The sequence below is a fragment of the Furipterus horrens genome, unplaced genomic scaffold (assembly GCF_987537825.1).
Source record: "Furipterus horrens unplaced genomic scaffold, mFurHor1.1.pri manual_scaffold_3, whole genome shotgun sequence".
NCBI lineage: Eukaryota > Metazoa > Chordata > Mammalia > Chiroptera > Furipteridae > Furipterus > Furipterus horrens.
Genome location: NW_028327173.1, coordinates 78,900,403 through 78,923,352, shown reverse-complemented (window position 1 = coordinate 78,923,352; position 22,950 = coordinate 78,900,403).

The window sequence follows — 22,950 nt, the reverse complement described above, 5'->3', positions numbered from 1 at the left end:
GTACCCTGCCCCTATTTTATGTCAAGGTCAGCATGAGGCACTGTGAGCAGGTGACAGAGAGACTTTTGTTCTCATTTTATGCATGACAAAACCAAGGCTCAAAAGATTTAAGTTTAGTAACTAGTTGCAAGTTTAATTACCCAGCTAATTAATGAAGAAACAATAATTTGAACTTTGGCCAATGCATATTCATCTCCCTTCTCTACACAAGACTATCTGTGAAATACAAATCTAATATTAAAGCTGTCTCGACAGCTGCACTACAGGATGGAGACCATGTTCAGTTCTTCTTTCACCACGATGCCACCATGTAATCAATAAATCATTATTGCTTGTAGAACTCTTTTCTCAGTGGCTCCATTTATTAATGTAGCACATACAACCAGAAGTGCCTTCAGCGATTAGAATTTACAAACTAAAGGTATATAACAGAACCCTTTTGTGGAACATTTTCAAAATATACATACTGCCTTCTGATTTAGTAGGTTTGGGATGTGGGTGTATATGTGTGTGTTTGAAAAAAGTTTTCTAGGTAATTTGGTGAGGTTTCCTGGTTAAGAATAATTTCTCTAGCCTACTCCTTAAAATTGTATAGATGAAAGAGTTTTCTTGAAAGGAAGAAAAATGCTTCCAATTTAAGATTGCCTCGGTTAACTTGTGTAGTTAGAAAATTTAAACCGTATTGACTCTGTTTCTCCAGTTCTTTCTGGGCTCATATTTCGCCACCATCAACTTGCACTTAGTTTCTGATTTAATGACTTGGGGCTTTAGGTAGCTCTTTATTTTCAAAACAAATCTCTGTTTTTTAAAAAATATAATGTAGATGAATGAACAATGCTCTGCACTGTTTTGGGTTCAGAAATTGTGAGTAGCTCTTTAATGATAATAATTCAAGTTAGTTGCAAACAGCTGCAGCAGGGAAAGAGCCGACAGAGCTTCTTGGTTCAATGCTGAAGCCATACTGAGGTTTGTACAACATCTACGGGACTGAGACTTAGCTCTAGGCTGGAAAATAACTTTTTAAAATACACTAAGGCCCTGGCTGGTGTGGTTCAGTGGACTGAATGCTGGCCTGCGAACCAAGAGGTTGCAGGTTCAATTCCCAGTCCAAGCACATGCCTGGGTTGCAGGCCAGGTCCCCAGTTGGGGGCGAGCTAGAGGCTACAGATTTATATATCTCTTACACATTGATGTTTTTCTTCCTCTCTTTCTCCCTCCCACTCTCTCTAAAAGTAAATAAATAAAATTAAAAAAAATAAAACCCATTAAGTTTATTTTACATTCATATATTTCCGAAGTGATTTATGACTTGGCATCATCTCCCACTCTGGTCGTGTTTAATAACTTTGAATCATGATTTCACAATTCTTGAGGTTTATACAAATGTAAATGCTCACTTTTTCAGATGGGTAAATCAGGCTCCTGGAGAAAACAGGAAGCAAGACTGTCTTTTCCTTACATTGGACTATTGGAAAAGAAACCCAAGGAGGAATCTATCATTTGTGGAAGAGAAAAGAGCATAGTTAATTATAACCTTAGTTGAGACCATCCACCATAGTTGACCAATAGCTAACCAGGACTCTCTTTTTATTCATTAGTCCCCTGTCCCCCAAATTCAGCTTCCTTAACAGCACAGATCGAGATATTTAATAACATGTAATCCAAATAAAGTATGTGGGGTTCAAGTGATCTGCTTTATGATCTCTACCTTTTATTAAAACAGATTCACTTTTCAAAGGGAGTCATATTTCTCCTTTCTCAAACGGAAGCTTGTACTGTTCTTTTTCCATATTATGTAAAACCATTTTTTTTTTCTATTAAGATTATTCTTAATGATTGGAAGTAAGTAAGAGTGTCCATATCTCCTCAGCTGGTTAAACAAAATGATCTTAGTTCAGGTAACACATAATGGGCTGATTCCTGTAAATAAAAGTATAATGCTATATTATTGCCTTGTAGAAGACTTAACCCTATAAGAGAAGGGGCAGATATAAACAGGCAGAAATAAATAAAAGATTGTACATCTAAGCATAGTAAACCATAGTCAGGTCCAAAATGAACAGAAGACTTTTTCTTTGATTAGAGGAACTACTCCTAGATATTAGCATAGGATTCTTTGGAACAAGCCTTATGTTACATGCCATTAATTTCTTGAACACAGTAAGTTTTTCTACTTCTGTGACTATTTGGAAAAAAATAAAACAAACAAAAAGCACACACACACACATACACAAAAGCAACAACTAAGTCATCACCATTTTATATGGTTTTTTGAAAATAAGACTTGAATATTTGAATGTTGCATTTTCAAGAGGATATATCTATATTTTGTCATTGTTAATGCAATCAGTGAGAAGACCTGTACATACTCAGAGACTCAGTAAGTTAGAATTGTAGGTCTTATAAAGCTAGATGGGACCTTAGAACTAGTCATCCTTTCTCACCTGTTATATACAAATGAGAAATCTGATATGGCTTGTCATTGGTTACCTGGTGGTTGAACAAAAGCTATTGATGAATATTCTTGATTCTTAGTGACATTCTCTTTGGCTTTTTTCTGTTTATGATAAAAAATTAATTAAACTTGTATATTCAATCAAAAAAGGTCAATATCAAGTTTTTCAGGTTTCAGAAATATAGGGTATTTAGTAATGCTGTTCTCCATGTATTTCTGGCTTTCTGCCTTCCATATTGTATTTCCTGACCCTCATGTAGTTGGATGGGACCACATGGCCATTTTTAACCAATAATTTTTTTAAATGTTTTTTATTGATTATATTGTTACAACAGTTCCAATTTTCTCCCCCTTGTTCCCCTCCACCCAGCACCCCCCTCCCCCAGCAATCCCCCCCAAGTCCATACCCCTGGTTCGTAAAAATTAACTATCCCCCCCCTCTCAAATATTAGAACCCTTTGTAATCTTGTAAAGGACAATGGGCGAAGGTCTCAAGCTCCTCTAGCTGCTTCAAGCTGGACATGGTCGTCGTCCTACCTACCCTTGGGTCCAGAAAACCCTAAAAAGAGTGGGGGTGTGGAGGGGAGGGTGGCCTTCCCACATGGGGAAGGATCGTGCAGACTCCAGGTCAGTTGGCTGCCTCCGGTCAACGGCGTGCTTGGTTTAACAGGCTGGTGTCCTTGTTGTGTTCTGAGGGCAACAGATTTGGCGAAAAGGGTTAAAAGACATCATTCAATCCATAACTATTAGATGACAAAAGGCAGGGATTAATTTTTCAATATTCCATATTAGGGAAAAAGAAAAAAAAAAAAAAGGCTTCTTTGTAAGAAGGTGTGCTAGGCACATCTTGCCTGTCCAAAACCCTTTTGCCCATTATACTTAGTTTGGGCTGAGGTAAATAGTTTAGGTTTTTCCCCCTCTCAGACCTCTGGGCCTTTTCTGTCCAAGCCATTAGGATAGAAAAGAGAAACCCGTTTTAAAGTGAAGCCCACAGACCACCCCATTCTTCCCCAACCCAGCCATTTAGTTCAGCCAAACCGTTGAGTCTCAGGAGGCAGCGCTGCAGAGAGGATTAAGTGAGGCTTATGTGTACAGATAATCACTCAGGTAATGCGATCATAGGCTTATGTCCTTTGAAAACAAAAAACACGTGTTAATTTATGTAACATAACCCGCAAACAAGTCTCTAAATCTGGAGAAGAAACTTTTAAGACGGTTAGTTGCCCTGTTTTATACTCTACTACTGATCATTGTGATTTTCCTTGAATAATAATTTTTCTCCCTAAGGTTACCCTCCTTGTCTTTAAAGGGACTACATTAAGTCCATTTTTAATTTATCCTGTTCGTTTGCATAAACATAACAAGAGCAGCAAATGATCACTTATGATCTTTAGTTCTGCTTTGCTGGAACTTACTCAAGGAATATTTGGAGTGACCTTCAGTCTGTTCTTCATGGCATAGAAGCTGTGCCACATATCTGGCATTCATCCTTGCCTGTACACACCTGTTTTTTCCAAGTCTTTCTGGTCTTTTCTTGTGCCTTAAGGTCCCTTCTAGCCATCTTTCAGGAAAACAACCTTCGTTCCTTCCCTGGAAAGATTGCTGTGGACCGCACAACCAACCATGGTACCAGGCCTTTTATCTCACGGGCTTTTATTACCTTTGAAAGTCATTCCCAGTTCCTCAGGGCTTTCTGGTAACAATCTGAGCCCAAGTATGTTTCCTTTAGGCTTGACATTCCAGTCAAAGACTTGGTCAAAAAAAAAAAGAACCTCTGTTGACAACTGGTCTTATTAGTTCTATGCAAAGGAACTTATGTCATTACTTACTTGTTTAGAATGCCAAACTCTGGAGGGATCAAATAGGGAGAAAAATATACAACGTGAAGGAAAATCTTTGTCCTAATATTCACTGAACTGGCATTTCCATTCTTCATATTTTCATTTTTCCCCCACTAAAAAATTTTGGTTTGTTTTTCCATTACAGTTGTCTCACTTTTTTAGCCCTCTTGTTTCCCTGCACCCTGTCCCTCCCCTCCCCCACATTTAGTCCCCACTCAGTTGCACCTGTCTGTGGGTCATTCATATATATATATATATTTTTTAACTTGACCCATCCCCTTACACCTTTCTTTTCCTCCCCCCCGCCCCCCTTGTTACTGTTAGTCTACTTCTTGTTTACATACCTCTGGTTCAATTTTGCTCATTTGTTTGTGTTGTTTAACCAATAATTTTTGAGCAGAATTGTGTGTCATTTCTGAAGGGAAATGTTTAATCCATGATATGAGACACTCTGGGGATCTAAAGTAGTTACTTCATTGGCCTGTGTCCCTGAACCTTAATGATATGCAGCGCCTCCTGCTGAACCAGAATAGCTACAGCATGAGAGAGAAAACCCTTTTTGTTTTAAGCCACTGAGGTTTGGAGCTTATCTGTAACCTCAGTTTAAAAACCTACTAACCAGGCATTTTCTTCTAAGCAAGAAAATGTTTCTAATTTAAGCTGTAGCATTAAAGGGAAAAGAATTTAGGTACAACATTTGACAATTAAGGGCAAAAGAGTATTATGAATTTTTTTGCTTATTGTGAGACTGAGAGTATCTTTATGGGGGATGTTTCTGTACCATTCTCTTGAGTCTCCAATTTGGTTATTTTTTTTACCACTTATGGTAGGAAACCATGCATGGAATGACTGCTGCAACCAATCTCAACATTTTTTTGTACCATTGTCATTTTAAATCACAACCAGGATTCGGTAGATTAAACTAAGAATCAAAGAATCAGGGTTGTAGTTTGCATATTGCCACTGAATGACCTTCGTGCTGTCTGTGTCTCAGGACACACATCTATAAATCACTGTTGAAACAAATCATCTTGAATATCTTTCTAGTCCTATTGATCTGTAATTTTAGGAAATCAGAATAACACTCTGCTAGCTATTTTGGGCTAGGGATCTTAAGCACAATTTTAAAATATAAGAACCAGATTGAAGTATATCTTGTTATAACAGTTCAAGGAGTAAATGATACTTAAGTCATCTAAAACTTGAGCTGTCTCGAAACATGAAATATAGCGCGTTCAGAGTGCTATTTCTTTTGTAAGTGGTATCCATGATTTTTAAAATATATATATTTTCCAGATTTTCTGATATTTAACTGTATTTTCCTTGTATTTAAGATTTGTTTCTGTTATTCAGAAAGTTTCCCAAGGATGTAGTAGTGGCACTGTGTTGTTTTATTTAACTTGCTTTTTTAATCTCTCCAATTTCTTATAGAGATGAGGATGCCAAGATTTTTAACACTTTTTCATGAGACTTGTCAACTTATCTAGATTTTTCATATTCTTCCTGAGTTCTAAGGACGGAGGGATTGAGCCAAAAAGAAAAATAAAAAGGGAAAAAATTTGCTGCGGGGAATTGGAGATAGAGGAGGGTATTGGGAGGGGGATAAATGGTGATGGAAGGAGACTTGACTTGGGGTGGTGAACACACAATACAGTGTACAGATGATGTGCTGTGTAATTGTGCACCTGAAATCTGTATGATTTTGTTAATAGTCATCTGACCAGGACTGCTTCCAGGTCTTAAAAAAATTTTTTTTGTTTGTTTTTCAATTACATTTGATATTATTTTGTATTAGGTTCAGGTGTGCAGTCATGAGTTTAGACAACCATATTTTACAGATTATTACCACTAATAAATAAATTCAATAAAAAAGGAAGAAAAAAAAGACTTTGGGAATGTATTGGCAGAATCAGCATTGCTGTCTCCTTTTGGTGGAAGTGCAAACAAGGATGGCTTCACTTAAAAGTTCAATTGTCAAATCCTCAGAATGGTTTGTTTGTAGGCAATTGGGATGGAAGCCTCAAGTTACAAAGCCTTTAGGATCGATTGCCATGTCCCATTTAAAGGTGGATGCAATGTCACTGGTTTCTTGCTCTGGCTTTTGACTTCTGCTTCCTCAGAGCCAAAAGTAAGCTGTCCACAGAGCCATGGTCCCTACCTGGAAGGTGCTCATTGAAGGTACATTAATATCATTACTCTCCTTATGGACTGGTAAAGGGACTAAGTGATTTATGAAAGCTAGTGCAGTTGTTTGCTTTTATGCAGATGATGTTCTGAATTGTTCAATTTTACTTATTACTTTTGTATTGCACTTTAATATAGTTACTATTGTAGCATGTATTCTTATGACTTAGGGATATAATAATGATAGAGAATGTTGCCCATAATAGTTGTTATTCTTGTTGGTTGTAAAATCTGCATCTAAGAACAAGAAACTCCCTAAAAATATAAGCTTATTGCCCTGAGCTCCCAGCACCTTGTGTTAATTCAATGGCCAGTAAAATGCTTTTATGTAAAACTTAATTTTTATGAAACACACATGTGATGTTTTGAGTACTGTTACTTATTTTGTATTCCTAAAACATTATTTTTATTTCCTGCTTTCATCTGAATCTTAAATTTAAAGACAGCTTCATTGCATTGACCCAAAGGAATGAAAATAACACAAATACAAGCATTACTCAGTTCCAAGAATTCTTAGAGCTTCAAGTCCTGTGTACAAAAGCACCATTCAGTGCTTTAAAAAGCTGGAAGAAGATCTTAGCAGTACAATATTATCATATTCAACTCACCATCTTACCTGATCTTAAACGGAGGCTACTCATAGTAGAGTGCAGTGTTAGGAAAGGTGACACAGTGCCTTCAGATGTCAGTTAACTCTGAGGAATGCGTAAGCCCCCAGGCTGAGGTAATGCACTGTAAGCTTTCTATGAATTTGTGAACCACAGTCTTGGGGGCTCTGGAGAGCTATGAGAGGTATGCAGAGCGAGGTATTTTATTGAGTCCTCTATGCCACCAGGCTCACAGCACTCAACTGAGCTAAGCCGGATTCCACATGTCACAATTTGGGTGGCTTAGTTGGTGAGGAGTGTGAACTGAATGGAGTGCAATAACATAGAGGACATCCTGAAATATGTTCAGATTTTATGGTATGAGAGAGATGTATATTTTACACGATTATTTTCAGTGGAACACTTGCTATTTTAGATATTCTTTCTTAACCTTTAATATAATTTTACTAACAAATACCACCTCAATAAATTCAATAAAAAAATAAAGTAATTTTTTAAAAAAGAAAGGGACAGAGCACTAGTGGATGTCTGTTCCCCATGGCCAGTGGGTGCAATTGGCCTTTACGTGCACTCCCGTCCTCATGGAGTCTGAAATGCAGAAAGCTGGGGTGTGCCTGAGGGCTATTGACACACATTTCAGCAGAACAAAGGAGTACACATGAGCCTGAAACAGGGAAAGATATTCCCACACAAGGCGATAAGTCCTGCACGGGCTGTGTGAGCTCTTCATCCCTTGATAGGGAAGTTCCAGGCCCATTCTTGTGGCAAGGCGAGGTTGAAAAACTGTGGATAAGACTGCTTTTCCCTCCATGTGCCATGAAGAATTTCCTGACTTCTAGATTATGTGTGTTGCTCCTGTCCTTGTTGCTGCTTCTAGATCTTTTAATTTTTTTTTAAACCTCACCTGAGGATATATCCATTGATTTTAGAGAGAGAGAGGAAGAGAGAGAAATGTCGACTGAGAGAGAAACGTCGATCAATCAATTGGTTGCCTCCCATATGCTGCCCAACCAGGGATCAAACCCTCAACCCAGGTATGTGCCCAGGCTGGGGATCGAACCCACAGTCTTTTGGTGCATAGGATGATGCTCGAACAGAGTCACCCAGCCAGGACTGCTTCTAGATCTTTAAAAAAATTTTTTTTTTCAATTATATTTGATATTATTTTGTATTAGTTTCAGGTATGCAGCCATGAGTTTAGACAATCACATTTTACAGAATATTACTACTAATGTTTCCAGTACCCGGCACACATAATTATTACAATATTATTGACTTTACATCCCTGTGACTATTCTGTAACTGCCACTGCATACTTATATATTTATATATTTTTAGAGAGAGGGGAAGGGAGGAAGAAAAAGAGGGAGAGAAACATGAATGTGTGTGGTTGCCTCTTGCGTGCCCCCAACTGGGGACCTGACCTGCAACCCATTCATGTGCCCTGACTGGGAATCAAACCAGTGACCCTTTGGTTCACAGGATGGTACTCAATGCAGTGAGCCACACCAGCCAGCACTAAGTCTTTTTACTTAAATACAGTTGTATCTTTGACAAAACAAACCCAAACAAAACTAAGTAGTGTTGTTTGCATGATTTGTTATCATAGCTATTTCTCTGACGGATAATATAATGTTAAGAAAATTCTAATAATTACATTACTCTATGCTTTCACTGAACAGCCCCATAAGATTCCTCTTAGCTCAGCAACTCCTCACAAAGGGAATGAGCTATATTCTTACATACTTGACATTTGAAATAAGTGCAGATTTTTTTCATTCACACTTGAGAGATTTCACAACACACTTAAGTAACTGTACTTATATACCCTAAGGGGATGTCGACAAGAATGTGTTTGACATTTGGGGAAAAAAAATTTTGAGCACATCAAAGTAAAAGCAAATTTAAGAGCAAGGAGGCACTAATTCTTGCATAAATGTTCTGTTAATCTGTTCTTTTGGGCTCTGAGGGCAAGTGTAAGCCATTTCTCCTGGGTGAGTGTGGGTGCCCGGCTTGCATCAGCTGCTGCTGCTAAGGGTCAGTTATGCAGGGCCTCTCACCCCTTTCCACTTTCAGAACAAGAATAGAACTCATTGTAGCATGAGGATGCAAGGCATTCCAAAATATATTTACTCTGAAGCAGTAATCTTTTCCATATCCTGCAAACTAACCAAGGGCATATTTTTTTGTCACTTAGAATTTTTTTTGACATTGGTTTTGAAACTCTAAACCTCAAATGTGCTGAAAAACAAAATAGTACAGATAATCCAGTTGGTATATAGCTCTGTGTATTGGTTTAATATTATTTCAAACCCATTTGTTTATGACTTAAGTTGCTTTAATTCACTTATTTAGGACAAAGACAAAAAAAAGTTGCTTTGATGTAAGTATGAAGTAAGAGATGTCATCATTCTACCTCTGCTGCTGTTGATGAGCAGTCAGCCGCTTCTTGATAGAGAACATGAGGAGAAGCAGCAATGGCAAGGGGACATTTAGATTACAAACATTGAGAGTTTGAGGACTATCTGAGAGTTTTGGTTTGGGTAACGTGACTCTTCACTAATCTAAAAAGTCTCTGGATACCCTTAGAGCATTTGCTCTTGTCTTGGCGAGACATTCCTCATAGGCAGTGGTGACAAACCACACAGTGGCCCTGTGAAAGAGCTTAGACGCCCTACCAACATTAGAGTCAGTGTTCCCTAGCAACATGGTTTAGCAACAAAGGACTTTTACTTCTGCCCTGGCAGTTGGAAATCAGTTTTTGGTTGATGATCGATTTCTCCTGAGTACCTGCTTGTGTAACAAGGTATTAAAATTGGACTTTATTTCTCTCATCTCCCCTTGCCTAAAAGAGTAGCATGGTTAATATATCATTTATTTGGAGTATGTTATTTCTTTATTTGGCTTAGTAAGAGACATTATCTTATATGCACCACGAACCTCTGCTACATAGATTGATGGCAAAGACACACTCAGTTTCTGATATAAATTTTGCTGCCTCCCCATCTTCCCCCCAAAACAAAACAAATACGAATGTTTTAATAACGATCTCCATGAAACCATTCTTTTACTATATTTGCGCTGTGCTGTGTTAACTTTTACTTAAAATTTAAAAAAAGTTATAGAGTGTATCTTCTGACAGTGGTATTTGCCATATGGCATTGGGTCTGCATTCACATCCAACCCCAGGTCAAATCATAAATTTGGCAAAGTTTGCATTCCTTTTCTTTTTTCTCTTTTTTTGTCCTTTAAAAGCCCTCACCCACATTCCAGTAAACCTCCAGTATTGGATCAAGTCCCTCTTTAACCACAGTAAAGAATCTAATTTTCAGATGGAATATAAAACTAATACACAGGGATTATGCAAAGGTATAATTAACCAATAATAATGAGTAAAAATAGGAAGCCTCTGACTTTGATGGCCCTGGCCTAAGTTCCTCTAACTATAGGGACATTTTTGTAGTTTATGCTCTTGTACTTGGAGCCTGAAGACCTGTGTCCAAGTCTGGCTTAGCCAGTCCTCAGCCCTCCGTCTTTCTTAGTTTCATTATATCTGTTAATAGGGGGCTGCAATGATTCATTCTACGAGATGGTATATAGAAGTGATCTGTGAAACATGAAGCACTTTGTAAGTGGTCTTTAAAAAAAAATTGCTTTAAAATCACATGAGGAACTCTAAATGGGAAGTCAGGAGTTCTAACATTTGAGACCTGATCATGCCAGGCCTGTTTACTTTGTCATGAAAACCTACAGGTTGAACCCCGAAGTCTCTAAAGTCCTTTTCAACTGCAGGCAGTTTAGAATTCCATGAAATAAAATAATTTGCAAAGAAAACGTGGTGACACCTAGGAGTCAGGGACACAGAAGGTGGCATGAGTTTTAAGTAGGAGGTAAGTAGAGGAATAGAGGAGATGGTGGTTATGGGAATCGGGTTTAATCGCTCAGAGGCCTGCAGATGGAAGCTGTGGAGCAAGAGCAGGTGGGATCCGTGTGGCAGGACCTCTAGAGAGAGTGGGGCATTGGTTTGGAGGGGTTAATGGGTTTTGGGTGAAAGTTGGAGGGATGTCTGGGAGCAGAATGAAGACCTAAAAACATCTAATGACTTTTGTGGGACAGTGTTGTAGGATCTAAGGCTGCAGGGATTTGGAGGATTTGGGGGTTTGGGGAGTTCACGCCTGTGAAAGTAGCAGAAGCACTACTATTACTACTATTACTATTACTACAACAACCAGCTCTTCTTCTCCACTTAATCTACTGAGCAGTGAGTGATCAACTTGAAATGTAAATCACATGACCTCTCTCCTGCTTAAAGTTCTTCAATGGTTTCCATTGTGTTGAGATTAAAATACAAATTCCTTATCCTGGGCTTTGGAATTGGCACATGCTTATCTCTCTAACCACCCCCTTCCCTTCCCTTCCCTCATTCCCACCTCCGTCCCACCGGGCCTCTTTCTGAATTCCAGCCCCAGGAGTCAGCTCTAAGTCACCAAGGTTTCCCCCGCATCAGGGACTTAGCACATGCTGTTCCCCACCCTTTTCAAAGGGCTGGCTTTGATTCTTAGGGAGCTTAGCTTAAGTATTTCTTCAGACACGCTTTCTCTGACCACTCTATGCACAGTTCTCTCTACCCCTTGTTTAAGCCCTTTATTTGTTTCCATAACAACAACCACAATCTATAATTGTGCCTTAGCATGGTGTCTAACTAAAGACTTGTCAAATGATTAAATGATGGAATGAGTTTATATTCTTTTTTCTTTTCCCTCTTTTATTTCTATATTTTTCTTCCTCTCATTTTTCAAAGCCAAATAACTTACATAATTTTCTTTTCTTGTTTTACTTTATTGATTTGAGAAAGAAAGAAACATCAATTTATTGTTCCACTTATTGATGCATTTATTGGTTGCTTCTTGTATGTGTCGTGACTGGTGATCAAACCTGCAACCTTGGAGTATTGGAACAATGCCCTACCCAACTGAGCCACCAGGCCAGAGCTATAGTTTTCTTTGATTATAAAAGTAGTACAAGTACATATCCATGTCAAAAATTGAAGTAATGCTTAAGTATGTAGGAAGGAAATGAAAAATCATTGAAATTCCATCATCCAAAGAAAACCAGAGCTAACATTTTGTTGTATATACTTTAAAATATTTTCTTAATTTTATTTTTTTTATTTTAAAGATATTATTGACTTAAAAAAATATTATTGTGCCTTGACTGGTGTGGCTCAGTGGGTTGGGTATTGTCCCGCAAAGCAAAAGAATGCCAGTCAATTCCTGGTCAGGGCACATGCCTGGGTTGTGGGCCAGGTCCCCAGTTGGGGACCTGTGAGAGGCAGCCGATGGGTATTTCCCTTGCACATGGATGCTTCTCTCCCTCTTTTTCTCCTTTTCTTTCCTTCTCTCTGAAAATAAATAAATTTAAAAATATTATTGACTCTATTCCCTATGCTGTACTTTGTATCACTGTGACTGTTCTGTAACTACCAGTTTCTAATTCTTTATCCCTTTAACTTTTTTATCTAACCGCCCAAACCCCCACCCCTGTGGCTGCTATCAAGATGTTCTCTGTATCTATGAGTTCATTTGTTTTGTTTTTTAGGTTCCAAATATAAATGAAATAATCTGTCATTTTTCCTTCTCTGTCTGACAGTACCCTCTGGGTCCATCCATGTCGTTGCAGATGGCAAGATTTAGTTCTTTTTAATGGCTGAGTCATATTCCATTGTATATATGCACCACTTCTTTATCCATAAAATCTTGTTCTTAATTTTAAAAAGCAATTGAGGTCAATATTTTTCCCCCCAAATTTAACAAAACCAAGTTCTTCTCCTTTTAAAAGGCCTTCAATTATTTGAGTCTGTGCATCCTCCCCGGAAACCTTTTCCTACCATTGACATTGGTGCTGTTCTTCTCCACCTAGGAGTTAGTCTGATCGTGCCTTTTGCAGGCATAATCTGGTATTTATCTTTGGTAAAAAAAAAAAAAAATGTAACTGTTATTCTTGTCTTTCACTGCCAGCATTGCTGACTGGGCATTTAAATGCCTTTGTGTATTTGTAGAAGCTAACAGCTGCATATGCTATTTCCAATATTCTTTAATATCCACCCAGGATGTGACCATGGAATGCTTGTCATTTTTTTTAGAGGGGGGCTAGATGTAAAATCAGGGAGTAATATACAAAGGAGAAAACTTGATGAAACATTTTTCAACAGATTATAGGCTTGCCATCCGCTATCAAGAGAAAACTGCATTCCTTTGAGCAGCTCTTAGAATGCTCATCTGCCTGAACTTGGGGACCCTTAGGTGTACAGTGCTTTGGAGACTCAAGTCAGTATGCTTTCAAAGCAAAAAATATGCATCATCCAGCTGGTTAAGATAATAGACCACCTCTGGAAGGAATGGGATCAACACAAGAGTACTCAAAACAAGTTTTCACCAGTCACATAAAAAACTAGTTTCACAAACATTTTCTCCTGCCAATCTAAATTTAGAAAAGAGAAAAGGACTCAGCACTTCCAACTTCCACTGAACCCTGCCCAGACAAGAGGTCAGAAAGGCTGATGGTGTAAAATTCTTACCACCTCTACCAGCTGTGGTCAGATGTCCATGATCTCCTAGCTGCAGCAGTCCTGGGATCCAGCAGTGTCTCAGCCAGTGAATTCTCCTGGCTGGCTCACCATACTGCAGGGCTAAAAAAATATTAATATAATATTTTCCTCCGACCTTCTAAGTTCTTTTGGTTGAGCTAGTGATCTAACTGAGACAGATTAAAAGGAGAAAATCAAGTTTTAATATATGCATACAGGGAATTTGTATAAGCATGAAAATTCTAAACAGTGAGGCAGCATTGAGCATATAAGACATGTTTGGACAAAGGAGAAAAGAGGGGCAGGGTATTAGATTTCAGAAATGAGAAATGGCAGCAGTGCTGTATGCACTATGAATATATATATACATCATGCAACAGTGCTGTTCTTCAACAGATATTTAAATCACCAAGCAACAAACAGAAACTGAAACTAGAAAAGTCTACATTCATGCTGCCAGTCACTACCAGAACTGATAAGTAGAGACAAGGATTGAATCTTTAAGGGTATTTTATTCAAATGGCTGTCGATCTGAGAAGATGGCAGGTCCAGTACCCTCAAAAACTGTCTTAACATCTCATTTCAAGCTGACATTTTTATAAGGAGAAAAAAGGGTGGGTAGGGGTTTGGGAAAAGGTTAATTGGATAGAAGAGTAGGTAAGAAGTTTGAAAAAAAGGTTAATTGAATAAGAGTTGCCATTGATTTTCCTTGGGTTTTATCTGTTGATCAACAATTCTTTATCTCCCTCACTGGTACACAGTAGCTCAGATACCACCTCCATGGCTTGCAGACCTCTGGGGCACAAAGGTTAAATTAATTGCTTGTTGACCTCCTGGAGTTACATGGTCATGCATTCCAGTTCCTGGAATAACAGCTTTCCATATGCATTAGTCACTTACGGCTATCAACTAAGACTGAAATCGTTAACTATTGAATTCCCCTATCAAAACTACAATTTTTCTCTTTAAAAAATTGGATCAATTAGGAGGCCATGGGCAAGTTTCTTCCTTATTTGAAGTGAAGCATTGACATATACAGCTGAATTCTGTTTCTAGTTGTTTATATTCAGCTCCAGCTCAATCAATAAACCATTTGTTGACACTGTTGGGATCTGATTAGGCTCAGAAATCCTTGTTATATTTTAGTAGGGTCAACTTCATAGATTTTTCTCAAAATATTCGGCAACCCAAAGCCCAATAGAAGTTTAAATTACATCTTTATTTCTGTTATTTTCATATAATAATGTTATTTGATGTTGTAGAAATTTTTTATTTGGGAAAGGATGCCTAAACTTAGAACTGTTTTTCTTGGCTATAATTACTTAAACCTTCACTGCTAGATTTGGACTTTTTTTGATGTGGGAAGTGGGCAGGCAGTTAGCATGTTATTTGAATAATTACTTGATGTAAGAACACATTAATATATTTATACTGCCAGTGCCCTGCCCATTGGTTTCAGACCTCTAACTTTGATTATATGGAAATTCTGTGGAATTAACAGCAACTCCAGCACTGACTCAGTCAGTGGCTGGTGGAAGTTAGAGTGTAATTACTCCAGCTCCCTCCCTCTTTGGGTAGGATGATTGGGAGGCCTGTGGAGTTAATTTGTGGTCATGACATAACAACCCAGCCTTTATTAACTGTCCTCCCTTTCCTGCTGCTCCTATACCAGTAAAGCCTGAACCTTCCTAATAAACTATTTGCAATCAAATCTTTGTCTCACATCAAACCAAATCCCTTTGGGCAATACCTAACATAAAACAAACCTCTTGCCTTCAAACAACATTTTAATCTATTATCCTTGGCAGTTAAAAAACATTATTGGTTTTTATTGGTTTAATACACTTAATAGGAACAGTAGTCCTCTCTTTATTCACCGGGAATTTGTTCTAAGACCCCCAATAGATGCCTAAAATCACAAATAGTACCTAATTCTCTACACTATGTTTTTCCTATACATACATAACTATGATAAAGTTTAATTTATAAGTTAGGCACAGTAAGAGATTAACAACAACAACTAATAATAAAATAAAACAGTCCTGACTGGGTTGAGCATTGTCCTGCAAAGTGAAAAGTCACTGGTTCAATTCCTGGTCAGGGCACATGCCTAGGTTGTGGGCCAGGTCCCGTGGTTGAGGGTGTGCAAGAGGCAACCAATTGATATATGTCGTGCACATTGATGTTTCTCTCCTTCTTTCTCCCTCCCTTTGCATCTCTCAAAAAATAAATAAAATCTTAAAAAAAAAACAATTATATTGTACTAAGAAGTTATGTGAGTACTCTCTCTCAAAATATCTTGGCATATTGTACTCATCCTTCTTGTGATGTGAGATGACCTAGTGCCTGTGTGATGAGATGAAGTGAGGTGAATGACATAGGCATTGTGATGGCTGCTACTGAACTGATGTTATATCAGAAGGGCGGTCATTTGCTTTGAGTAATCTTGGATCATTGAGCATGATGGTGTTGATGGTTAATAGTCAGGAGTGAAGAATGTCATCGTTGGAGAAATTTAACATGTTTGGACTATGGTTGACTTTGGATAACTGAAACCAAGAAAAGCAAAACTTTGGAAAAGGGAGAACTACTGTATTTTATACAGGCAGACATACCTCATTTTATTGTGCTTGTGATGTTGGGATTTTTACAAATTGAAGGTAAGACCCTGTAGCAGCAAAAAGATTACACCTTGTTTTATTGTGATCCTCACTTTGTTGTGGTGGTCTGGAACTGAACCTGCAGTATCTTGGAGGCATGCCTGTAGATTTTCATTATCTTGTAGTACATATTGTTAATTGTCTGCTAAATAATGTCCTTGTTATTTTTTTTTAAAGGAAAGCTTTTGTACATCTAAAACATGATTGAAACAATTAAAATATAATAAAAGCATCAGAAAAATAAGTATCTCAGTTAAACATGATCATATTTTAAGAGTTTCCAGTCTTGATAGTGACACTTAAAGACAGTAGAATATACCCTGACCAGTGTGGCTCAGTCAGTTGGAGTGTCGTCTTGTAAACCAAAGGGCTGTGGGTTTATGCCTCGGTTGTGAGTTTGTTCCCTAGTCAGGGTGCATGCGAGAGGCAGCTGATCGATGTTTCTCTCTCACATTGCTGTTTCTCCCCACTTTCTTCTTCCTTCCTTCCCCTCTCTCTAAAATCAATGAGCATGTCCTTGGGGGAGGATAAAAAAAAAAAAAAAAAGACAGTAGAGTATATACCAAGTGCTATTAGTGACTAAACTCATAATTATACTTTTATTCGTGCTTTTCATACCATCTTCTATGTTATAGGATAGCCAGGGACTTATAAAGAATTTGTAGTTTTAGTGAAGGTGAGGTCTGAGGTCAAATACAGTCGTGTGCCACTTAACAATGGGGATACATTCTGAGAGATACATCATTAGGTGATTTCGCCATCACTTGAACATGATAGAGGGCTCTTACACAAACCTAGATGGTACAGCCCACCGCGCACCCAGACTATATGAGAGAGCCTATTGCACCCAGGCCACAGATCTGTACCGCATGTTACTGTACTGAATACTATAGGCTACTGTAACAATGAAAAGTATTTGTGTATCTAAACATAGAAAAGATACACTAAAAATGTGGTATTAAAGATAAAAATGGTGCACCTGTATGGGGCACTTACTATGAATAAAGCCTGCAGGACTGGAAGTTGCTCTGGGTGTATCAGTGAGAGAGTGGTGAGTGACTGTGAAGGCCTCGGACAGCACTGTGCACTCCTGTAGACTTTATGCACACTGTACACTTAGGCTACACTAAATTTATAAATTTATTTTTCTTCAATCATAAATTAACTTCTGCTTATTATAACTTTTTTACTTTATAGCTTTTAGTTTAAAAAAATTTTGACTCTTGTAATAAAAGTTTAAAACACAAACACAATTTACAGTTCAAAAATATTTATATCCTTATTCCATAAGCTTTCATCTAGTTTTAAAATTACGTTAACAAATTTTTATTGTTAAAAGCCAAGACACAAACACACATATTAGTTTAAGCCTACACAGGGTCAGGATCACCAATATCACCATCTTCCGCCTCTGCATCTTGTCCCACTGGAAGGTCTTCAGGGCGATAACACCCACAGAGCTGTCATCTCCTATGAGGACAGTGCCTTCTTCTGGAACACCTCCTCAAGCACTGCCTGTGGCCCTTTTTGAGGAGGTGTCACTCCTTTCAGAAACATGTCCATGGTGGTTTACTTGGTTTGTTTCTTTTTTTGTGTCATAAATTTATTTGTAAATAAGTAGCACTATGATGTTACACAGTTACAATGTCACTAGGTAACAGGAACTTTTTTTTAGCTCAATTATAGCCTTATGGGATCACCACTGTATATTCAGTGTGTTGTTGATCCAAAAAGTCGTTGTGGCACATTACTGTACTATTTAATTCGCATTAATGTAAGACCCCTCCATTATGGATCACCCCTGTGTATAGGATACCATTGAATGAAAAATAAAAGGTTTTGTAGAACTAGAGATAGCACAGACAAAAGTTACCCTTGCCTTGAAAGACATCAGTTAAAAGTGACTCTCCTAGGTTCTTTTATTTGAAGTTATTTTTTATTTTTCAATTAGAGTTGACATACAATGTTATATTAGTTTCAGGTGTACCTCTGGTTAGACATTATATAACTTCCTAAATGATCATCCTGATAAATCTCATACCCATCTGACATAGTTATTAGAATATTATTGACTATGTTTCTTATGCTGTAATTTACATGTCCATGACTATTTTGTAAACACAATTTGTACTTCTAAATTCCTTCACCTTTTTCACTCATTACCTCCAATACCCCCCACCCCCATCTGGCAGCCATCAAAATGTTCTCTGTATCTATGAGTCTGTTCTGTTCTGTTTGTTTATTTTGTTTTTTAGATTTAATTGTTGATAAATATGTATTTATTGCCATTTTATTCACATTTTTGATACTTTTCTTCTTCTTTTTCTTAAAGAAGACCCTGTAACATTTCATGTAATACTGGTTTGATGGTGATGACCTTCTCTAGCTTTTTCTTTCTTTTTTTAATATGCTTTATTGATTATGCTGTTACAGTTGTCTCAATTTCTTTTCTCTTTGTTCCCCTCCACCCAGTGATCCCCCTCCCTCCAGTCATCCCCCCAACCTCAGTCCATGCCCATTGCTTGTGCATATAGTTCTTCTTAACATCTTCCTGTCTACTCCACTCCCTCCTACTATGCTTCTTAATTCCTGTACTATCTCCCTCCCTTTCCCCACTTACCCCTCCCTGCTGACCTCCGCCCATAATGTTCCCCATACCTATAGTTCTTTTCCCACTCTCATTGCCTACTTAGTTTGCCTTTGTTTAGGTTCCCTAGCTTTTTTGGTTCGTCATCTTCTTGTTATATCCCCACATGCCCTTTGTTTTGTAAGGGCACTAATCCCATTGTGAGGACCCCCAACTTCATGACCCCATCTAAACCTAATTACCTCTCCAAAGTCCCACCTCCAGATACCACCATATTGGGAATTGGGGCTTCAACATAAAGCTTTTGAAGGGGACACAAACATTCAGTCCATATCACTGCTCATGTGCTTCACATAGTGCTGGGTGAGACCATGAGAGAAGCTTGGAAATACAAAGTGGGGGACTACTCAACCAATCCCAGTATCTTTTAATGCAGCTACTAGTAGTAATTCTTCATTAGAGTGAAAATATCAAGGCAAATGTTTAACCAAACAGGATGGCAGGACAATAGGTCCAAACCAGGACTGGCCAGGGCAAAAGGGGACCCTGGCTGTTTCCAGAAAGGATGGCACTTTATCTGAAAAGGAGTTTTTACATTGGAACGCTAGAGGGCGCTTTAGACTGTAAAAATTTTGCTTTAATTTACACAAGGTAACACATTCAGTAACAAATTGATATTAGTAAGTTTCAATAATGAATTATAGTTTGTAAACTTTAAAAATAATCATAAAATAGTAAATGGTATATTTGCTTAGGTAAATACATATCAGATGATTTTGATATTCTAAGAACATGAAAAAATTCAGTACAATTGTTTGGTGTTTTTCCACCTCTACCCTGTGCTAAAGGTTATGATGATTCTATTTTTGTTTTACTTCAAGATTTAAAAAAAATATTCAGGAGTGCCTTAAGGTTAAAGATTGGGTTGCAGTTTGCCCTCACTAACAGATTTTATTTTTTTCTTGGGGGTATGCGGGGAGGAAGTGCTATAAGCCAATTAAAACAACTAGCTGTATTGTTCTTCTTTTGAAATGAACCTAATGGTATTATTTTATGTACATGTGGTGCCTACTGTTCTCATCAGAAGTGTTGACAAGTAAGGGTAGATTATTAAGGCAAGTACTCTAGTCTTTAGGGAAGCATTATGAACCGTGGAAGGAAATGCTTGACCTGACATCTGATCTAGGGCCTGTGGTTTTGTCCCCACCTCTGTGACTTTAGGCAGATTTTACAATCATTCTAGGAATGTTTGTTAATAAAATGATGGGGTTGAAGTAAATGACTCCTAAGTCTCTTTTTAAGTCTGAAATTCTCTAATCCTGAGTCTTTTACTTAACTTTGATTAGTCTCCAATTTATATTTGCATATAGGTATCATGTCTAGAAATTGCCTTCAACTCAAACTGTGAAATCTGGGTCACTGGATCAACTGGATCAGAAGAACGTGGGGAGGTAGGTGGTTCCTATCAAGTTCTTTATAATGGCTTGTTTAACGTTAGAAATAAATAGCTTTTGTCACTGCCAGGAAGCACATCATATGGGCACTGCTGCCCAACCTCAAACTTGCTTTGAAGCAAAAATGGTGGTCAAGTGCTTATATTTCATTAACTTTCTGACTAAGATTCAGACTAGATAAAAAGTGAGAGACCAAAAATCACTTGAGATTTTAAATCCAGTCTAATTAGTCTTTCTTATGTTATGAAAACAAATGAGATAAGCATTTCCCAGATAGATATAAGCCCCATCTGCCCTCATATAATTAAGGCCAGACTGTTTAGTGATCTGGTGTTTGATTTAACAGTGTTGCCACACAGGTTATTAATACCTGAAGAGTGCTCTGACATTTTTAACTGAATTTTCCTTATAAAACAAATATATTGCTGAATAATGTATAATTTACACAGAAAAATAAAATGTTAGCAACATTCACCTCTGTTGGAAGGAAAATAATTTGATTGGTGAGATTGTACAACTCTTGTCTATATACACACACAAAGAAGATTCTTAGCATGTTTCTAAATTTGTAAGATTTTCAGTAACTGTGTGCATGTCTTTATGTGATTGTATGTGTGTGTCTGTGTGCATGTATTTTCATGTCTTGTATCTATAGACATATCTCTGTATTCATACTTCAAGTGTACATTCATTACAGTTAGTAACTAACTCTTGGATGATAACTTGTTTTACATCTTGAAAGTTTCTCGATACTTCATGGTTCCCTGTCTGTGATGGTGAAATCAAAATTAAGGAAAACCCAAAGGGAACTTCCATATATTGATAATTTCTTCATGACTCATAATGTCTGAACTGAGTCTTAGAAGCAGCAGGCAGAGTAGGGGAGGAGAGCAGACAGTCTAAACTGAAAAGTGGAGTAAGGCAGGGGTGCTGATGGGTCTCATTCTGGGGGACTTGGGTAGGTAGGTACACAACTAGTCAAGTCTGCAAGGAGACACAAGTGGAAGGCTAGGGAGGCCAGTGTCAGGAAGATGCAACCTATCTATTATTCTTCAACCCTGTACTGATGCCTCATTTGTGCCAGGTACTACAATGGATGAAATGAATGTGGCAGTTTCTTACCTCAAGCAGTTTAAGGACTAGCAGGTAAAACAGACAGAGACATACGCCATGATAAAATCATAAATGCTAAGCGGAGTGCCATGGGAACCTCCGCAGTTCAGGCTATGGGCGGACAGAAGACCTCACTGAGGATGCAATGCCCAGTGTCTTTCAAGGGAAGACAAGGGAAGACATGTGAATGGAGGGAGCATGAACCGCCATCGTGAGCAGTGTGGTCGAGGGGAGGGTCATTCTGGGGAGTGGCAGAAGTGCCTGGCAGAGATGGACCTCTCGGTTCTTTTAGTGCTTTATAAGGTCTTTGATGAGCAGGCAGACTTGACTTCAAGAGTGAATTCTGTTTTTGTTGTTGTTCCTTAGATAGTCTTCACTTATTTAAGGACTATAATGATTTCCTCAGTCACTTAGCTAAAAAGTATGTTTCTGACATACTTTTAATGAGGGAAGAGAGAGATCAAATAGATATCAATATTTCCACTATTGTTTTTAATGACATGGTTTTCAAGATTATGAGTCAAGACTCCCGTAGTTGCAAGTGACGGAAACTCCACTCAAACCAGCCTATGGGTTCACATAATTGGGAAGTCTAGAGGGTGGAAACAGGAATAGCTGGACCAGCGTTTCAGATGTTGCCCCTCATCTCTGTTTTCTTCTGCTTACAGTTTTGGACCCTACAGTTTTTAAAAAGACTATCTTTCTTGAGAAATCTAATAAGGTAGAGAACTTTGGTTGGATGAGCATGTACTAAAAAACTGAGGAAAAAAACCCCTGTAGAATTATAAAGTATAAATTAAAGTCATCCTCTTGCATCCTGTTGCTGGACTTTTGTGGGACAAGTGTGTCAAACATTGGGAATAAAAAAATGTCGCACATCAGCAATGAGCAATGAAGATTGAGGGTGTCAGACTGACTCAGGTAACATACGCATTAGGTATTTTTTCCTACACCTTTTACATATAACACATTTAATATTCACCCAAATTTATGGGATGGGCATGAGTACTATCTCCACATTATGGACGAGGAAACTGAGGCATTGGGAGTTGAGGAGACTGCCCAGGGTCACGCACTAGTGCAGAGGAGTTTGTCTTCAGTCATGTATTCTTAACCATTATGCTGTACCACACAGTTGCATGCTTAATAATTAGTGGATAATGTCTAATGAATGAATAACTATTGTGTTACAAAGATACTAAGCACATGGTAAAGAAGGAAAGATGGAAAACACTATATTCCCCTCCCCCCCCCCACCTCCCAGCAGCTAGCTCAATAATTTGATGCATCCACCCAGCTCCCAGGGGTCTGGTGGAGTCCACTCAAGGTGGGGAATACATTTGCCTGGGTCACATCAGGCTTACCTGAAAATAGTAAATATGGATTCAAGGCCACCACTAATCAACCGTTGGGAGTGTGGCTCAGGGCCGCATATAAGAGCAAGGGGAACAAGAATGAAGTC